This window comes from Saccostrea cucullata, unplaced genomic scaffold, assembly GCF_032062105.1.
Source record: "Saccostrea cucullata isolate Sc308-1 unplaced genomic scaffold, CSIRO_AGI_Scuc_v1 ctg577, whole genome shotgun sequence".
NCBI lineage: Eukaryota > Metazoa > Mollusca > Bivalvia > Ostreida > Ostreidae > Saccostrea > Saccostrea cuccullata.
Genome location: NW_026928487.1, coordinates 231,959 through 253,924, shown reverse-complemented (window position 1 = coordinate 253,924; position 21,966 = coordinate 231,959). Strand labels below are relative to the sequence as shown.

The following is a 21,966-nucleotide window of genomic DNA, read 5'->3' as shown; positions in this document are numbered from 1 at the left end:
TTTTATGAAATATGAACATAGAATAGGTGTATCATTTTGAAAATTGATTACTTCATCTAGAAAAAATTTGAAGAGACCGTAACACAAAAACTGACAGTGATTCATTGAATACACAAGTTTCTGTTCCGCTTTTGAGAATGATATTCTCCATTCTTCCTCGTTTTCAGGTCTGCTACCGATAGGAACAACATGAAATCCTCCACTTAATATTTCTGATAGAACAATCTTGGATGGCCAACCTTGTTGACGACATCTTCGTACCCACGGTAGAGCTATCTTTGGCCAGTGATGTGAGAAGAAACAAATAGCTATGTCTGATCCTGCACTTTGGCTCCCACTGTATGTATACGAAGAACAAGGTCCATGTTGGAAGGAAGATACGGAGGAGGTAAATCCTGACATGAGACATCGGAAATGGTTATCTCTGAATAAATCACTAGAAATATAAACTTTATTATTCATAAATATACAGGATGATCTAATTTTTCCATTATGAGAGGGACTCATCAAATTTAATCTAGTAAATCCCGGTGGTAGATCATCACACTCCATCAAGATCACAGTGTGTTGTGGAATACGGTAGAGACTGACCTGAAAAAGATCACAGATTACCTTGTGGTCCGTAGGCCAAAGCATGAAATCAAAATCAGAAGTAATCATTCTGAATCCCTCACGTCTACTCCCACTCATCATTTCATCAATCCCACTTTTGATCTTCACAGAATTTTGCACAGCCTCCTTGGTGTCTATCAATTCCCTCCTGAACCTCACTTCTGTAGGGGTCCCTACTTCACGACAAAGCCCCACATAAGCCGCCTCTGATAATCGAGGTATGTGATCCATTGAAAGGCTATTCACAAAATAATTAAACAGCATCAACCTAAAAAAGAATAACATATTTATTAAAATTCAAATCTTGAATTTCTAATTCACAATGTTCGATTTGACAAGAACAAATTCAAGAAAAAAGATTAATATTGATAAATTTCTCAGTTAGAACTACTTTCTTAACCTAGCTTTCATTGTAAAAAATTGAAAGAAATCATTACTTCTAGGGTGTTTCAGCTTAACAATTACAGGAACATGAAAGTAAATATAAACAGAAATGACGACATACAGAACTCACTGACTAACGGGAATATCATGTTTACTTCATAGTAAAATCACATCGATGAAGCATATGGTGATAACAAACAGTACACTGTAAAAGTAGATAACGAACTGTACACTGTAAAAATATTTACATGAAAGATACTTTTCGTATTCTTTATGAAAATTCTTGTCCCCCTTTTTGGAGACGTTTAAATTTTTAAAAGGTTGATTTTCCGTATGCGTAATGGAAAGTGTTTTGAACCTAACCCCTGCGAGATGATCATGAATAATTCATGATTTTCTTTGAATTATTCATGAATTTGATTCATGAAATAATCACGAAGATCCTATTAACTATTTTTTAGACATTTTCATATCATGAATTCTTATTCATGAAAGAAAGTTGATGAATATATTCATGAATAATGTTTTTTCATGGGTAATTCATAAATAGTCATATTCATGAAGATTCATCATTTCAAGAATTGTCGAATAATAAGTTCAATGCATCTTCATGAAGTTTTCATGAATAATTTTTAAAATCTATTCAGGAATGTTTATGAATGAATAAAATTTATGCACTATCCATGAATATTATTGCTTATTTGTATACAAAAAAATATTTCTAATCATGTCTATTCATGTAAATGAAGTAATGCAAAATGAACAAGAGGCCCAAGGGCCTTGAATCGCTCTTCTGATAAATTGTACAACCTATCACTTGTATTTGAAGCCTCTAACCATAAGTATCCTGAAACCCAAGTTGCATCACCTGATAAAGTTTGATGATTCTTAGCAAATTAGGACTACTTTTTGGTCTACATTCTTGAAAAACCCAAAATGCATCAACTGACAAAGTTTAATTATTATTAGCCAATGAATACCTAAGATACTTAAATATAGCCAGGAAATGTCGAAAGAAGGTCATTGTGACCTACATTTTAGTCAACATTTTTCAGAGTCCCAAGATGCGTCTGCTGACTAAGTTTGATAATTCTAAGCCAATAAATACCTGAGATATTCAAAAGTAGGTCACTCGTGACCTACTGTTTGGTCGACAGTCTCGGAAAACCCAAGATGCATCAACTGACAAAGTATGATGATTCTAAACCAATAAGTACCGGAGATACTTAAATATAGCCATAAAATGTCAAAAGTAGGTCACTGTGACCTACTTTTTGGTCGACATTCTTGGAAAACCGAAGATGCATCAACTGACAAAGTTTGATGATTCTAAGCCAATAACTCCCTAAGATACTTAAATATAGCCAGGAAATGTCGAAAGGAGGTCATCGTGACCTACATTTTAGTTGACATTTTTTAGAGTCCCAAGATGCATCTGCTGACCAAGTTTGATAATTCTATGCCAATAAATATCTGAGATATTCAAAAGTAGGTCACCATGACCTACTTTTTGGTCGACATTCTCGGAAAACCCAAGATGCATCAACTCACAAAGTTTGATGATTCTAAGCCAATAAATACCTAAAATACTGAAATATAGCCATAAAATGTCGAAAGTAGGTCACCGTTACCTACTTTTTGGTCGTCACTCTCCGAAAACCCAAAATGCATCAACTGACAAAGTTTGCTTTTCGGCAGTACATATATTAAAATTGGAACGATACAGAGAAGATTAGCATGGCCCTGCGCAAGGATGACACGCAAATTCGTGAAGCGTTCCCTTGATGATTCTAAGCCAATAAATACCTAAGATACTTAAATCAAGCCATAAAATGTCAAAAGTAGGTCACCGTGACCTACATTTTGGTCGACATTTTTCAGAGTCCCAAGATGCATCTCCTGACTAAGTTTGATGATCGTAGGTCTGAAGGTAATCAAAATATGCCTTTTAAACAATTTGAAAACAATTGCCTGCCAAATTCAAAAAGTAGGTCACAGTGACCTACTTTTTCTTAAATATGTTTTAAGGTCCCAAGATGCAGCAACTTACAAGATTTGATGATTCTAACCCTTTCAGTGCCTGAAATAATGGGATTAAATGTTTTATAAAGGATAAGTCATAAAGTTCAAAAAGTAGGTCATGGTGACCTACTTTTAATTTGACGTTGTTTAAGGACCCAAGATGCATCAACTGACTAAGTTTGATGATCATAGGCCTAAAAGTGTCCAAAATATGCCTTAAAATCAATTTGAAAACAAATGCCTGCAAAATTAAAAATGTAGGTCACCGTGACCTACTTTTGAGTTTACATGATGTGAAGTCCTAAGATGCATCAACTTACAAGATTTGATGATCCTAGTCCTTATAGTAAGCAAAATATAAACATTTTTATTAATGGTAAATTTAGGTCAACTTTAAAGTGACCTTGAGACCACGCCCTTTGCCCCAGGGTCATGCCTCGAACAATTTATAATCTTCAACATATTCTGATCCTTGTGTGTAAGTTTGGTGAAAATCTGCCAGGTGGTTCTGGAGAAGAAGAGTTTTTAGCAACCAGTAGTTTTGGTTTTGTTTTCCTGATTATCTCCCTTGTTTTAGGGTCCCAACCCTTATTTTAGTATAAATGGTAGCCCTTGGGCCAAGGACACCCTGTGACAAATTTGACACTGATTGGCCAAGGAGTTCTTGAGTTATGGCCCATATTCTAAAAAGTTAACGCTCACCGCACGACGCACACCGCACAAATGGCCATAGCATTAGCTCTTTTAGCCTTTGGCTCAGAAGAGCTAAAACTTTAAAAGAGGATATTTTATAATACAGCATTTTGAAAGATTTCACAGAATTTTTTTTCCAATTATGGCAACAAAATCTTTGTTAAAGTTGATTATTCTCACAACAATAATAAATAAATTATTTGTTCATTCTCGGTAAAATTGAAAAATTTCAATCAAAACACAACTCTTTGCAGAATCCTTAACCTTACTTGGTCAAGAGGATATCAGAGTCCTTCCTCAGCATATTTCAAAGTGTATTTTATGCTTGAAATGGAATAACTTTAATTCCAGTTTGGCAGAAAAGTGTTCAGCAATTACAGCACAGTGAAGAAACAAAGGTAAGACACAGGTTAAAATGCGATATCCTAGTCCAAGATGGCGAAAAGCAAATACGCATCGATCATTTTGCACTTAGTTTCAGCGTTAGACAGACCTACATTATACATTTTGCTGTTAAAATTGAAACATCTCATACTGAAGAACACAACTATTGCAAAAATTTGGCATGACAGGCGCTGATTAAGACAGATAACGGGTATACAATTTCAGCATGATTAGGGTAAAATTAATTTTTGACTAGGGTCAAGAAATTCTGAGCTCTTTTGGTGACTAGAGTAAAGTAAATGTAAAATGTCATTTGCCTTGTTTCAGGACCTAAAATATCCTATTTCGAGGGATGTTTACTCCTTCTAGGCACCTGTTTTTATCATTCTGGAATTTTCAGGGTTTTATTAGTGAGGCCGCAGACCGAAGGGTGTATGGAATAAAACCCGGGGTAAATCCTCGTACACCATTGTTGGACCTGGATAACGAATGTATTTCCTTTTTACCCCCAAAATGCTTTGTAAACATCAGACTGTGTCTCAATCTATCGATAAGATAACTACGTACTACATGCATTGTGACTTCACGTTTTTTTACACCCGGCTCAAGTCGGGTGCACGGATATTTACACCCGACTTTGTAACCAATCAAAACACGTGTTACAAGCTAGATAGGAAATAATGTGTTTTACACCCCAACCACAGATTTTTGTTATACCTTTAAAAAATTGTTCCTATACAAATCAATACAGAAAAAAGTCTAACATTTTTAATGTTTTGCTGAGCGGGCATAAAAAAATCGATGTTGGACCGCTGAGTGAGATGTTGGACCGCTCGGAGAGATGTTGGACCGCTTACGTCACAGAATGGGCGGAGCTTAATCTCATTTTCATTCTTTGGTTTTAAACAGTGACAGATCTAATGTTACATTACGGAGTATAGTACAAAATACATGTGTGTCAAAAAATATATAATAAAATGAAAGGTATAACAAAACATTTATTGACAGAGTTCTCGGGCAAAATGCGTTTTGTCGGACCCTCGAACCAAACTGTCTGCCTTCGGCCTAACGGCCTCAGGCAGACAGTTTGGTTCTTGGGTCCGACAAAACGCATGTTGCCCTCGAACTCAGTCAATAAATGTATAATATTCCTTGCAGTTTTAAGTGATAGATGATATCACTGTTCGTTATCTCAACTTTTTTCATAGAGTAGACTCGACATACACTCTAGGACTTTTGAAAAATCATTGCAAAACACCATGAAAAATCCACAGGTACTTGTGGACAGAACAACAATCCCCCCCCCCCCCCCGATATTCAACCCAAGGGCTTATTTCGTTTGATTTTTTGTATATGTACACGTGATCAATAAGTGTAATAAACATAATTTTTGGAAAAAAAATATCCAATAAGCCCCGGGGCTGAATATAGGGGGGGGGGTTGTAGTCCTGTCCACAAGTACCTGTGGAACGATTTCAATGGCAAAGTACTTCTTTTGCAGTCAGTTTATGATCCTATTTAGTATTTATATCTTGGACATACTAAAACTGAATGATTAGGAATGATTAGGAAACACAGCGCTCTTCTGAGTTAGATGCGATGAATTTTTTTTCATAAATCTACAGATCAATAAAAAAAACCGGAATAAAGAAAAGGGGAGTGTTATCATTTTTATTATTTATTGCATTGGCGTGTGCATAATAGCCAGAAGTGGAGTATTTGTAGAATTCTTACACTGGATATAAGATTTAAAAAAGATGCAAAAAAAATAACATTACTATATATCTACTGAGATAACAGGCAAAGTATTTCATTGAGAGAGAAATACAGCTCTATAATCGGGCTCCTAATTCTGTAATGATATTTTAGTGTTAAATGCTATAGAAACATAGGTAAGACTCCAAAGTCCGATGATGACGCCAAAGTCTGATGGTCTTCGCGAACCGTGGCTGAAGATCTCTAGTTCTCTGGTTGTAAAAAAAATCGGAGAGACAAATGAGCGATTATCTATCCGAATCTTATTTTACCAGAGAGCTACAGATCTCTGGTCGAACAAAATATAAAAGACAAACCAGAGATTGTCTATCAGATTTTTTTTTCATCCAGATCTGCATATACGCCAAACCCCCATATTGTGTTGTTACATATACATGTAAGTCATGACAATTCTTTGAATTTTGTCTCCTAAGAAGTGAAAATGAAACAGGTTTGGAAAATAAAAAGCAATTATAGACAAATCACACTCAGTGAAGGTTTACAGGTGAAAACAAATTTCAAAATATGTTATCTTGGTGCTAAAATTGAATTAAAATTCTTAAGAAAGATATACGAAGCCAGGAAATATGAGGAAAGGCAAAATGATAAAAATCATATAGGATGATTTTTACCATTTTGCGTTTCCTTATAAAATTCACGTGGCTTGGTATACTTTTCTACAGTTTATATTACACTTTCAGCACCAATGTAACATATTTTAAAATTCTTAGATTTTTTGCGTTTATTTATTGTTTTATGTGCATTTTCTATTTGTTGATAATGTACTGACCTGTATTTTTCATGATACCTTTGTCCTGTTTTGGGAAAAAAAACGTAAAATTTCATAATTTCATCGAGATTGAGTAGCACGCAGTGTAAGATATACGTCTACACTCATCGGATCGGATCTCTATAGTGAAATACATTAGATGAAAAGAAATTTGCTCCTTATATACGAGCTGTAGGGAGAGCGTTGAAGAACAGTAAATATGGCGGACTATGCTTATTTACGAGTAGTGTTCAGCTTTAATATTACAAGGCTATGTCCATTATGAGTATAAATAAATCTGGCAAGAGAAAAATCTATCAAACTAAAATGCTCTTACTTTGAAAGATATGATCAAGTATCCAATCGTTCACCCAGGAATAGAAGATTTCAGAAACTAATTTACTGTTATTATTTTTATACACAGTATTTTTGTCAGTTTCCTGTTAAAATGGATCGTACAAAATTCGTATTTTCAGCTCTACTGGTCAGAGACCACAAGAGCTTATGTTAGTAATGTGTCTGTCTGTAAACAATTTTTATAAATGCTGCTCCTCCTACAGTTTTGGTTTGATTTCAAAATACATGTAACTTGCCACACAAGTGGACTTAACTAAGATACATAATTCTGTACATTGGTTTTTGATTTTGATGAACGTGTTGCCGTCGTTACTAAAAAAAGAAATTTCTATATAATGCTTTCAAAATGCTACCCCTCCTACAGTTTTGGTCTGATTTCAATACAACTTAGCACACAGGTAGAACTATTGTAATGCAAAATTACATATTGAATATGCACATTAATAGTTTAATTGGAATGAGGGAAACAGGGTTAAATGAAGAGAACAAGTCGAAAAAAAATGTCGCCACTACCTGTATTTTTTATTCTCGGTAATACCACAAACATCATAAATAAGGCCAACTTTGCCTTTTTAAATTTGCTTTTGCTGGATATTTTAATAACAAAAGTAAATATCGTTTCAGGTTAGTTAAGCATTTATTAAAGTTAATAATAGTCATTTAAATTTAATCTTTTTTATAAACACTTTCACGAATTTCTCATTATTTTATTTTTTTTTTTACAAATGAATAACCAATTTATTGTTTAATTCTAAATTAAAAAAAAGTCCTGTTTCTATCAAGAAAGACCTTTGCTCATCATTTAATGTCCTTATTATATTTTTTTTGCTATTGCATCCTATGTACTATTGTTATAACACAGAACTGAGAACGTATTTACAATTCCTCGTATAGCGGAAGTCATGATTTTATATCAATAACTTTTAAAAACTACGTATTGAGGACACCGACATAGGTTTCCACTTAGCGACTAATATAGACATTAATCAGAAGGCAAACCTATTTCAAAATGTAAATATCAATCATGAATATATTGTTTTTGTTTTATTTTTGTCTTACAATTAATGTAGAATATGTATGCATTCAATTATGATGTTCACATAATTTACAAAAGCTACTTAATATGTAATTATAAGTTTTATGCCCGTCTTCACTGAAATACTATTTTATCCTTTCATGAATATACTAAACTACCTTGTGACAGCAGGATAATAGAAGGACATGCGCACTTGCTTCGTGACCCGGAGGTTTTGGTTCGTTTCTCGTTCCCGGACCAAAACCCCATGACTTTTCTATCGCCAAATCCCGCAGCTTAAAAAAAGGTTTATATAAGAAAACGAAGTGATGAAATATGAAGATAAGGAACAATCATCAACCTCAGAAGTCACTTATAACAACATAAATCAGGAACAGAGAAAACACTGACCTCTAAAACATCAGAGGGCCTTTACTTACAACAACCGCCTACGACCAGGCGTAATCATAGTCCTGATTTAATTAATAAGAAACTAGCGCACAATTCCGGCTTAGCTGAGTTTCACAAAAAGGTGGAGAAACTTAGGCAAGATAAAAATTTGGGTTTCACGAAAGAAGCACAAAAATTCAAGACTTAAAGAACTTTATGCGGTACATTGCGTATATTTGCCCCCACAAAAGTCAAATTTTAAAAACTTCCAGAAATGTGCTGAATTCAATAAATTGTATGAGAAATATAATTTTACAGAAAATATTATAGTTTTAAAGGAGTGTATTCACGATTTTTGTTTTTATGACCTCACAAACTAGTCCGATTTTATATCCTTTTTTCAGAAAGATGACAAAATGGACAAAATTTCAACAATTTTAGCTTTGAAATTTATAGAGTGTAAGTTTGTTCAGGAATAATATTAACATATTTCATTGATTTTATCTTGTAACACATTATATCAAAATATTGATCCTAAACAACACATGCACTCGGTGACTTTTACTCAGAATATCGACGAAATATGTACATTTTTTCTGTAAAATTCATAAAAAAACTGAAATTTACGTCATGTTTGTAACGTCATTACGTACATATGACGTTTTTAACAATATTCAGTGCTTTGAAGTCATATATACTCCCCTGTTTAAGAAATTAATTAAATATACATGTATCTCCATCAAAGTTTGATTTAGGGGGCAGATATTGGTTATTACCGAATAAAGTTCTTTGCCTTAAATATACGACAAATCATGAATATGCTTACGTTATTAATCTATACACAAGAACTTTTTGTGTTTTTATCATTAAGAATGAAATGATACAAATATTTTATACATGTCGATGATCAGATTGAAAATAAAATATAATTTGCAAAAATTATGAAAAATAAAAATAAGAAGGTACATCGAAAGTATTTTTAAAATATCAGTCGATGATTTCGAAGTGTTTTTTTTTTTTTTTTTTTTTTTTTTTGTATAAAACGTGATAGGTGAAGCAGAGATATATTATCTATAATTTCAAATTTTGAAATGTGGTAAAAAAAAAAACAAGAAATATCAAAGACAAACAACAAGCAAGTATGTATAGTATAAGAGGAGGATTTGCAATTCATACTGTTATAAACATCCATTAGTCCCTTGTCGGTGAAACCGGAGAGGACTAGAGGTTTCCTCTGAGTCCGTCCGTCCACTATCCGTATCTCCCACTTGGTTTTCCGCACTTTTTTCATTAATGCTTGCAGATATTGAGCTGTTTTTGGTCTGTTAATATATCGTAATGAGTTTACAGATCAAGTTTGAATCCCAAAAGTTGAAGTCACCAACATTATATATATAATATTTTTATATTCTTTTAAAATGTTTGGAAAAGGTTTTCACTAAATTACATAGACGTTATAAAATAAATGTTCTAGTGAAGTCATAAATGCTTAACAAAATTCATTAGCTCCCCCAAAAAATCCACAAAATATATTTTTGCTGCATTCTTCTGTTTAGCTTATTTTGGTTTATTGAGAGTAATCGAGGCTCTGTGCATTCACCTCCCTGAAGTACATTTTCTTTCAAAAGATCATCTCACTATTAAAATTCAGAAGTCCAAAACTGATCAGGTAGGTCTCCCAACTTTAGTCAAATTAACCAATCAATCAATCTGACTATAAGATCCGCCCTGTAACCAATCAATCTGACTATAAGATCCGCCCTGTTTATCAGGTTAGAGAATATATCAAATCTAGGTCAAGCAACTGCAACTTGCTGCTTGTTCATGATAACAACAAACCCATCACACGTTTTCAATGTCAATCAGTTTTGCAAAAAGCACTCAATTTCTTGCAAGTCCAGTGTCATTAAAGGTCACATAGCTTTTGCATAGGTATGGCCACCGAATTGGCGAAACAAGGGGTATCAATCAACCAGATCAAAGCACAAGGAAGATGAAATTCAAATGTTTATCAAACCGACATTTGTGCGGATTTACAAGGTTTCAGTTAGGAACAACTTTAAAATCATTATTTAACAATTGTAGAGTTATATATTTCAAAATATTACAATTTTTGATATGCTTTAACACTTTAAACTTCTAGTCACTATTAATTTCAACAAAGCTTTCCTCCAAGTGTGTCCATCTGGATACTTGGATCCTCAATACCATACATGGCAGGAGAAGCAGCAGAACATAGGCCTTGGGGAACTAATTTGAACTTGCCAGCTTCAATAACTTGCAATGGTGTAAGGGGACTGCAATAGCATCAGGTTGAACAAACCATAGCAACTATTTTTAAATTTTCTCCCCCCCCCCCATTTGGTTAATTTTTCATGTCGGATCAAATGATCTGACTTCTGTTGACATCACCTCGAAATCTTTCTCATATTTGGCACAATGAACATTATACAAATACAATGCACTGTGGCCTAACACTAAACTAGTCTGGTCATGTTTACTACCAAGGCGTTATTGGCATTATGCAACTCTTGGGGACGGGTCAAAAATCAATAAATAGAAAAGGCTCAGAATGAACAAGCTAATGAAAAAAAACATGATGAAGGAAGTACAGGGATAAGTTATTGAACATGATCATAATATCAAAGCAACATAAACTTACCTCTACCATACTGATGGCACACACTTATCTAATGTAGGTAACAAAATATTCTTGAATAATCTCCAAGCAGCAATGCAGTTTTTCTTGTAGAACAACCAAAGAATTTTTCCTGCCACAAGCCAGTGAAACAGAGACTTTTCGTTCCCTATGTGCAAACAGTAGTAAACACATGGATGGTTAGAGCATAGACATTTATATCAATAGTTTAATAATTTACGCTCTATGTTAAACACAGAACATTGTTATAATTTTGTGTGGGACATTGTTAATGTCTGTGGAGGGACTGGGGAGTGCGTTGCGGCCGCTAATCAGTAACCTGTTGTGTCTTAAAGCAGGGGGCATGTGTTATGTTTATTATCAAGTTGGTTAAAAATGTTAGTCACAAAAAGCAGTACTTAAAGGTTAATTGTAGTAGAGAAGCTCACAGCCAGTCCATTGCTGGTGCCTCATCCACCTCTCTACCTAGGAAAGGGATGCTTCAGGCTGGGGCATGTTCTTTGGGGGTGCAACCGTAGGGCAGTCTACTGGGTCCTCCCCTCCATGCATTACACCAGGTAGCTCTCTTTAGACGGGCAAAAAGGGCAGGCACTTCCCCCTCAGAAATCAGTGACTCGTTTAGGCTCTGAGCACCTATGTTCACATGGTGAAGGCTTCATATCTAAGTTCAGAGTAGTCAGCTAGTAAGATCAAGTTAAAAAAGTAGCCAAGTCTATAATTGATGATAAGTAATTGTCGTTTACGAACCTTATATATCCTTTGATAATATATTTTTATAAAATATGTAATATTCTACCACGATTATTGCAGACATCAAAGAAATGCCGCGGATATAATGCTCAAATAAATCACGAACGTCACCAAAATATTATCAGATCAGAAACACGTATCAAACTTGCACAGTTGAAATAAATATTTGACTCTAAAATGATAGAATTTTTTAGACCACATTGATGTGTCGACTTTTGCAGTCTGAACACTGTAAATTGCATCAAATTGCTGATGAATGTCGGTTTTTATAGCCAAGCGAGGCTATTCTATGGACCTCCCTACACATTTAAGCAACAATAAAGCAGTTAAACAGGAACATGATCTTGTTATTGTATATTCATTAAAATTAACCATTACATATAATGAAAAAAATTTTGAAATTTAAAAAGGGCTTTTTTTAAATACAACGAAAGCTCAAATTTTCTGCATTCCATACACAGATACACAACCAAGCAAACAAATTTTCCCTCTGGTGTTAAATGAAACAGCGTAATCGAGACATGGTGACCTTTTTTGTTCTCTCTGGAGGAAACGATCAGGTGTTTTAGCGACCTTCTTAATCGAGGCCAATTTTCAAATGGGAATGGGGCCACATTTTGACCCAAAATCAGCCATAAAAATCACTGGCCAACATACAAGTAGTAAAAGGTGTACATAAAAAAAAATATTTAAACATTAGATAGCCTTAGTAAACTGCACATTTAAATTTATTTGACAAATACAAGTGCCGCTGTGCAATTAGAAGTGTTAAAAATTGATTCTTATATAAATCAAAAAATACTAATACTAAAGATTTTCCTTCATTTTTTTTTCAAAAAATATTGCCGCTGTGGTTTATATTGACTCTATAAAAAGGGGGAAATCCTACTCAGAAAAGAAAGAGGGGTGGATTTGGATCTAGTGTTAGATATCCCTTCGGGGGTTACGATTTCAGGGGGAACCTGCTAAGGTGGAAATCCTACTCTACAACACCAATTTAGAGGCATGGAGTCAGTAATGAGTTGTCAACGAAGTGGCAGATAAGTCCTGTAGTTGTCAAGCTTGAAATTCAGGTTAAAAAATTCAATGCACTAGAGAGCAAAATGAAGTAAAAAAAAATAATAACTTAAAAAACAAGATTTGAGAAGAAAGTATGGTTTTTCATGGGGAAAGAATTTGTACGTTTATACTTCACTATCATGCAAAATTGTGTAATGCAGATTATGTTTGTTGTAAAAGTTTCACATGTTATTAAAATGGTCAATTACATATCTGATTGTAGAGCGTTGTATTTTTACTTCCGATTAAGTATTAGATTCGAAATTTAAGGTAGTACGAGTGTGAAATCAAAGTAATGGAAAACAAATGATTTTGGCACTTATGGATACACATATGTATAAGCAATGCATGATTATAATATAAAGAAAAAGAGTGTAGCCGTTTGCCCCCTAGCGATTGCCAAACTAAGGGAGGTAAGTCCGTGTGATACTTTCCTTAAAAATACAGTCTGCACATCAACTTAAAAAAAATAGGTCAAAGATTATGTAAAATTTTCAAATGTTCATTTTTATTAAACAAGGAACATCTGTTCTAAAAATTAAAAACAAAATTTTTTTTAAACAAATTTGAAATTGTGCTTGCGGCGCCACCTATTACGTCTAATTTTTCTGACCAAAATATTAAAGTTGTGGATCATAATCAAATTATAAAACATAGACAGAGTAATGGAATCAGAAGAAACAATTTATTTTTATAGAATATAACAATAATCAATCAATTTGTCCAAATTTCAGAAAAAAGAGTGGAGCCGTTTTGAAAATATTTAACCCGAATTTCCTCTGATCAGCTTCTCTGCAAAATTCTTGTGTTTACGACTGCTCTAAATTTGTCTTCATTTATAATTCAATAAAACCAATTAAAATTAAAAATGGAGATGGTACAATATTTTATGAACTATATTTTATCTAAACAATATTCATTTGTAAAATAAAAAAATGTTGTTTCATTAAATGTCCTCCATAGCCATCTATACTGTCCTATGATTCGAAACAATAAAATATGAGAAATATATGAATTGTTATCACATATTTTACAATATGCAGAGTAATGGAAATAAAAAATGCAAAGTCTTTACATGAACTATAATGTTCAGCAATTAATTATTTTGTCCAAGTTTAAGAAAAAAGAGTGGAGCCATTTTGAAAATAATTAGCCAGAAATTCCTCTGATCAACTTTTCTCTGCAAAATTTTCATGCTTACGACTTCTCTAAAATCAGTTACATTTCAATAAAAACAATCTAAATGAAAAATGAACATGGCACAATTTTATGATCTATAAATTACCTGAACAACTTTTATTTGTAAAATAAAAAACAAAATATATTAAAAGTTGATGTTTCACAGTGTACGACCTTACAATGCTAGCTATTATTGTCCATTGACTAACAATGAGATATGAGAAATATGAATCCTTGTCACATAATTTACTTAGTACATGCAGACTAATGGAAACAAAAAATGCATAGGTTTTACATGAAATATGACAACAATCAATCAATGAGTCCAAGTTTCAGAAAAAAAGAGTGGAGCTATTTAGAAAATATTCAGCCCAAATTTCCTCTGAACATCCTTTCTCTGCAAAATTTTCATGTTTACTAATAAAATTATTCCAATAACATTTCCAAATTATACAATATGTATTGAAATGAATATTGTACAAATTTTATGAAATAAATGTTATACCTGAACTTTCATTACAAGCATATAAAACAATTATTATAATTATGTTGTATTATGAGCTCAGACTGTTGTTTCATGAGCTCAGACAAAACTTGACTAGTTTAAATAATGGAAGAGTATCTAGAAAACTATGAACCTGTGTGACATTTTTCCCCATATTTTCACAAGTATATCAATGCATGAAAAAGTACAGGAACATCATAATTTCTTATATTTCGACCAAGTTCCACCACACTGTCATTGGTAGACAAAAAATCCAAAGAGCTTGTATAGAATCTGTCCTTATGTTTACTGCTTTCACCTCACTCTTTGTCATTGTGGTACATTTTCATTCCCCAGGTTCTAATTCCAGTACTGTTATCTCTCTTACTTTTGGATGAATTGGAGTCTTTGGTAGTACATGAACATGTAAATATGTACTGGTTGAAGTGGTTTTCTCCATTGATGGCCAAAATTTGTAGTATATGTGTAGCATATGCTCTGGCTAAAATAAAATAAATTACATTAATTAATTATTCATTTATTTAGGTACACTTAACTAGAAGAGATATATGGTATAATAAACGTTATACTCCCCTACCAAATACTGGTACAGCATACACATATACAATACAAAAGAATACATATAAGAGATGCATCACTCTCATTTAAAAATTATACACTATTGACTTGACTTTTTCAAAAGTAGGTCAAATTTTAAAATCAGTTCAATTAGTATGCCCCGTGTTAAAGTTTTTCCAAGAGTTAGTCAAATTCCATGATGAAGGTAAAAAAAAATTACCAATAAAAAACCTCCTTGCTGGTAATCTGTCTTTATCATGAGAACTCCTCTACAGCACATCCAGAAGCCTGCAAAATTCCTTCCCGAACTTCATTTGTAGATGTATTCTGCTGTCTGTGAAACAACAAGGATACATGTATTTGAAGATTAACAAGTCCTTGAACAAGATATGTTTGTAAAACACTTATTGCCCCCTCCCCCAGATAATTGGAATTTTTCTAAGTTGAATGGACATGACGCTGCAAAAAATTCCCTGATCTTACCCACCTAAAACAAACCTTGACCTAGATATTCTTATGATAAATCTGTATACCAAATTTCATTTCAATACATGCAACCTCTGCAAAGAAAATAAACAGAAACTGGTTGGACTGACAGACTGACTGACCAACCAACAGACAGCTGCAAAGCAGTATGCCCTCCCCTTACACTGATATCATACTTTACTGGGAAAAAAAAACATACCTGTATGTACAATTTATCAGTAATTAATTAAGTATATTAAATTAAATAACACAGTGAATATATTGAAATTATACTGATATAACCTCGAATGTGATTTGAAATTCACTAGGAATTGATTTTTATCGTAATTTATTGACTTTCCATGTTACTTATAAATAAAAGTAAATGACAAGAAATTGTGCTATGTATCAAATGATCTAATATTAAATAAAATAAAACCCCTTAATACCCCCCCCCCAAAAAAAATGTGTGTTTAATTTATGCATACCAACATATTTCCCCCCAGCCACCACAACCACAACCCTATCATTATTTTTTTTATATATAGAGATGTATCCCTTATGGCCTTATCTGAATTATCACAATGTCTAAATATAGATTCAGCACTGACGCGTTTTTGTTTGAAGATTTCTACACAATTTGAGTTAGTATTATGAATCATATTTATTCAATTTTAGAGACATATTTTCCAACAGAAAATCTCTCCTATCCATACCTGAACCTAAATTTCTTCAAACTTTTGCTTCAACTTACATTACAAATTAGTTTCTTTGCAATCTCCGAGCAGTTTGTTTACATATAAAATGCCGGGTTATGTACTTTCTATTTCACAACGGGGAATAACTCTAAGAATATCTCGAAGAAAAAATATTATGAACATTACTGATTCGCTCAGCACATCTTGATACAGTTGATTTCTCGTTGATATTAGGCCTTATTCTGTGCAGCCTAATTCCAAAAACTTTTATTTAACACATCGTCTAGCCTCTGGGATATATGAAACCGACACATCTTGATAGACTATCGAAATATGGGCACTCAGTCACAGATCCCCCGTAACCGTGCTTCGCGTGTTACATAATACATATGTATCCGATACCTTTTTCTTACCGGTTTTTGAATAGACACTAATCAACTTCTGCTTCTGACTGGTTTCTGTAGTTAAAAAATCCGTTTGCGAGTGGCAAAGCCGCCCTCGGCACGTCCCATATTCCATTGTTCGTCATTTTGGGAAATCCAGCGCTGTCGTTACTATGGAGATCGGAAACGGGTCTGTTGTCGTAAAAATACGAGACGTACTCGATGACAATGCATATATTTTAATACTCATTTTTAATCAAAAAAAAAATTAAAAGTAAATTTGAATGTACAATATTATTAATTATTTAATAATATAAACACTTTAACTGACATTATTTTGAATGCAACTTTTACAACTTTCGTTCCAATATTTGTTATGTAAAATGCTCACACTCATACAACCTTAAAAGCTATTTGTTAAAGCCATACACTAAATAGCTAAAAACATTCCTGACAAGCTTACCATTATCATTTCGTTTTTTCATTTTTTGTTCTCTTTCATTCTAAAACACATACCAACTCAAGAAAATTAAATTGATTAAATATCTAAACTCATTTATGTGTTATATAAATAAATAGGGTTTTTTTTAACATACTTCTGACAAATTTCTGTCGAGCTATATAGAGAAACATGTTCATTGATTTTTTTACTTCCCTTTTAGAGAAGCCTTTCAATTATATTCATATAGAGACGTAGAAAGACCTGTGATCTATAATTTAATGCCGTATGATATATTCTATTTCTATTTCATGCTGTGTAATACAGATCTAAAACATGTTCACAATTCCAATTACTTCGGAAGTCATAATTTTTTTTTAAATATTTTTTTTACATTAATAGATATTTATAACTGATGTAGTAAGGGACAAAGGTACTTAGTTCCATTTTGTGACTCTGAAAAGCATCAAATGTATCAATTTGTAAATATAAGTCATCAATATATTTCAAAATATGATTTTACTCACAAAATATGCAAGAATTATACGAGGGCATTCAAAAGTACCTAGACAATTTCCTAATCATCCTATTATTATTATAAGATTACAGGTCAACATATTTTCGTAAATAAAACATTTTCTTTGTAGAAGTATGAAGTTTATACCATTTTATTAAGTAGAACACAAGTCAGCCAATTTTTAAAGCAAAATGCTTTGTTACCACGGAGTACGATTTACCAATATTGTAACGTCAAATACATCGTCGAGAAAGTTTCTCAAAATTATTCTGCTCTTTAATTTCATACACATCAAAACATATCAATAATATTCGACATCTAGTTTGTAACAATTGTGCAAATAGTTTGAATTAGATCGTCTGCTTTTTCAAATTCTTTACCGCTTAACTCTATAAGTTCCGCAATAGTGACTCTTTTGACAAGATTTTTAACTATGACCTATTTTTTGCACACTCTCTATCGTCCGATTCATACTTGCTACTACTCAAAAAATGTACTTTCCATTTTATACAAGTACAAGGCTTATTTTTCTTACATTTTTAGTACATGTATATACAGAATTTTGAAGACTGTTTAAAAAAGTTTTATTTACACTCGCTGCTCCGTGGCGACCTCCAATGTCTTGATCTTTCCACTTTTTAAATCAAGTCCATATGTATTTAGAAAATAATATCTTTTGAACGGAGTGATATATTACACTATTATAGGTCACGGTAACCTAGTGGTAGAGCGTTCGCTTCGTGATCGGGAGGCCCAGGTTCGATTCTCGTTCGCGGTGCCGCGTAAACAAAGGTAGTGACTGTTCGTTCGCCAAGCGCTCGGCACTAGAAGTGAAAGTCACGGGTCTTTCGGATATGACCGTAAAAACGTTGGTCCCGTGTCACGGTAGGCGCTGGCACGGTAAAGAACCCTCACTGCTCAATGGCCCTGAATGCCGAGTATAGGTCTAAATTTGAAGCCCTTCACTGGCATACGGTGACGTCTCCATATGAGTGAAAAATTCTCAAGAGGGACATTAAACAACATACAATCAATCAATCAATCACTACCTGATAGCATTTAAAGTAATACAGCAAAAAACTTAATTTTCACATATATTTCTTTTCATTTACCGGAGAGCATTTTGAAGCCGAACACGATTCGTAAAAGTAAGGTGTCCGCCATTTTAGTTCCCGAGTCTCGCTACCCTGCAGACCCCTGTAAATAGGGCAAGAATTAGAGACTGTTCAGTTTAATCAGTCGACACCGGTGTAGACGGACGTATGCTATACAGGACTTGGTATCGAGAATAACAACGTAATACTTCGTCTAATCCAGGAAAGTAAGATACCAAATAAATTTACAATTATAGTTGTGTAATTAAGTCAGTGCTGTATACAAACAACATAGATATTTACGTAACTGCAATAAAATATAAACAAAGGTAATGCAAGATAACCAGCTCGAACACGGGTCGCTTTTCAACGCCGATACCTGTGACAATAAAGCAGTCAGGTGTAACGAATGCGACGAGTATACCCTAGTATTAGAGATTGTTCTATCTGACGTATCCGTATCGAGGTATGAGAAGCATCTCGATCCCGATGTCTTACTCATTATATATGCTTTTTCTCATACCCCTTTTAAATAAAGCTTATTAACTGGCAGTACAGCAGGGGGGGGGGGGGGGTATGATAATTATTTCAGTATAAATGTGCATTAAAATGGTGTATGTCGTTATTATTTTATAGGGCTGGGTATTGGCCCGAGATTTCGTATTGCGATATATTGCGATATTTTAAACTGTATTGCAATATTTATTGCAATATTTTCAATGTAATTTAAATGGCATTTTCTTACTATATTTACATTGATTTACATGCAGAATGTACATAACTATGATAAGTAACCAACACGGAAAAAAACCTTGTTGATTTCATTAAAGTTATGCTCTGAAATGTTCCCACAAAACAACTTCTGTTTTACTGTTTGACTTAATAACAAACTTTCATAAGTCCATTTTTAAATTTAATGACAAAATTCCTTAATCTAAGTATATTGCCAATATATCGATATTACAAAATCGTATTGTATTGCGATACGATATTTTTTATCATTGTATTGCAATATATTGAAATATTGATATTATTGCCCAGCCTTATTATTTTATTAATGAGTAATCATAAAATGAGCATGTAAGTAATTAACTGTTTTATTCAAAATTAACATTATATCTTCAAAACCATTACATTAGTCGCCCACGTGGCGCATTGCTTATAACGTCTGCTATAGAGTCGCGAATTAAGTAAGAAATTGATCCTTACGTCGCGGGTTCGAATCCCATTGTAGGACTTGGAGACCGGTCCTTAGAATGAGAGCATTTACCTGTGTCGCAGTAGGTGTTGGCAGGAAAAAGATCCCTCACTGCTCAATGTCCATTAGTGTCGAAAAAGGTCAAATTTTGCAACTCTCGATCCACATGCAAATTGTCTCCATATGAGTAAAAATATGCGACAGAGACAATAAAAACAACCAAATACTGCACTATGGGGAGGACATAGTTTATAAGAAGAACAACTTTGTTCGTCTTGCTGCTAAACATGCGCAAAGACAGACAATGTCACTGATATGTAATCGGAAATGGCGAAATAAAGTTGAAATGACTCTGCACATTTTAATCAACTTGATTATGTGTTCTACATAGACCCGGTATTTGCGAATTTTCAAATTAACGTTCTGATACTCTCTTTTAACATTTTGTGGTTGACGACGTAACTGAGCTTCAGTGAATAGGGTGACGATTTGGTGTCTGGAAGGATATATACAGTCTCCCAAAAGATAGCAACCTCTTGGAAAATCAAGTGTTTTACCAACCCCTATGGATGTCATCTTTCGAAATGTTTGGCGTCGTTATTATGGCCCAGAAATCCAATTCTACATGACAGATGTTTAAGCTATTGTCAATGACAACCTTTGTGTGGACACAGTGAAATTTACGATACCCACTATAATAAAGCCTTTAGGGTTCATTTGATGGCATATATATGCGATGTGATGTGCCATCAATCACCCTAACTGCTTGAGGCAACTGTCTCCACACACCCCTTCGGCGATGCCATTCTCTATTCGATGGCCAAGATATGTTTTCTCTTAAAACAGCATGCAAAATTTGCCACACTAAATTTACAATACGACGAGCTGATGATACAGAAATTGAAAAAAATATATGACAGACTCGCACATGTAGGGTAGGTTTTCAACCATATTAGTGTCAACAAAATCTTATTTCTGTTGTTAAAACCATATCTTTGTCGGTAAGGACCCAACATAAGACTGCAAAGACCACACAGTTCCGTAAATGATTCAGGGGTCTCGCCAGTCTCCTGTTCTGAGATAAATCTGAAAAAAAACATCCCTTCCCCTCCTACATCTTACTGGGTATGCATCATCAAAAAAAACAAAAGGTTCCTGCTGGAAAATGTACTCAAACTGGGCATGTCAAGTACTGAAAAAATTATCATCAAAACATCACGAATTTCTGTTTCGTATTCATTCACTTCGAACGCCTCTAACATCAGAAGTAAATGTGATATCATGTTTGTACGGTGAAAGGATGAATCAAAAACAGAAAGCAACAAATATGCAAGATAGTCTCCTTCCATTTCGCTAAGAAATACCAGTAATATTCCCTGTATACCAGTGTTTTGTGCTTCTTTTTTATGGACGATCTACGAGCTGTGAAAAATCGGTTTAAATTACTATTTTTACCCACGTGGTACCAAATAGGGCCGTGCGCAATCGTGGTCCTATTGTATAGTGTCCTTTTATGATACAAAGGAGTCTTCGTCGAGAAAAGATGTTCCGATAAGGGTGATACTTCTCAATAATATATTATTTCCTTCTAAATAAAGGGGGTCATTACGGGTCAATAAATATTTAAGCAACTCTTACAGGCGCGGATCCAGGAATTTCTTAAGGGGCGACCAACCCATTAAAAAAACAACCCTGAAATTTCATGAAATAAAAAGATAGATTTCTTTTTCAAATGTATTTATCCAAGAAAAAAAAGACAACCACCTCTTCCCTCCTCCCAAAATAATAATAAAATAAAAATATAGAAAAAAACAAAACTCCTTAAAATTAATACATTTCCAAGAAAAAAAAATCGTGGTGTTAATGATGGGGTCTTCGTTTTCGGGATGGGGTGGATGGGTGATTGATGTCAAAGTGATTTTTGATTGATTCAGTATAGTCACTGCAAATTCGGGGGGGGGGAGGTATAGATCTGCTCAAGTCTGAATTTTTAAAAGTATTGATTATTTAATTATTGTGTTGAAAATTATGAGCACGTTGAACATCTTTTTATAAATCAATTTTAAGGAGGCTAGGGGGTC

At 33.7% G+C, this 21,966-nt stretch overlaps 1 long non-coding RNA gene and 1 other non-coding gene across 3 annotated transcripts; one reads left to right on the top strand and one right to left on the bottom strand.

Moving 5' to 3' along the window:
* The first annotated feature begins 2,680 nt into the window (after positions 1–2,680).
* LOC134277738 (U6 spliceosomal RNA) lies at positions 2,681–2,784 on the top strand. Its single transcript, XR_009994328.1, has one exon. It is a non-coding gene; the product is annotated as a U6 spliceosomal RNA (small nuclear RNA).
* Positions 2,785–13,744: 10,960 nt separating this feature from the next.
* On the bottom strand, positions 13,745–17,039 carry LOC134277733 (uncharacterized). Of its 2 annotated transcripts, none has more exons than XR_009994326.1 (3): positions 16,273–16,634; positions 15,312–15,425; positions 13,745–15,014 (listed from the first exon to the last, which is right to left on the bottom strand). It is a non-coding gene; the product is annotated as an uncharacterized LOC134277733 (long non-coding RNA). The 2 variants fall into 2 exon arrangements; XR_009994325.1 differs by lacking the exon at positions 16,273–16,634 and adding an exon at positions 16,668–17,039 and having other exon boundaries at positions 13,746–15,014.
* Between the last annotated feature and the right edge of the window lie 4,927 nt (positions 17,040–21,966).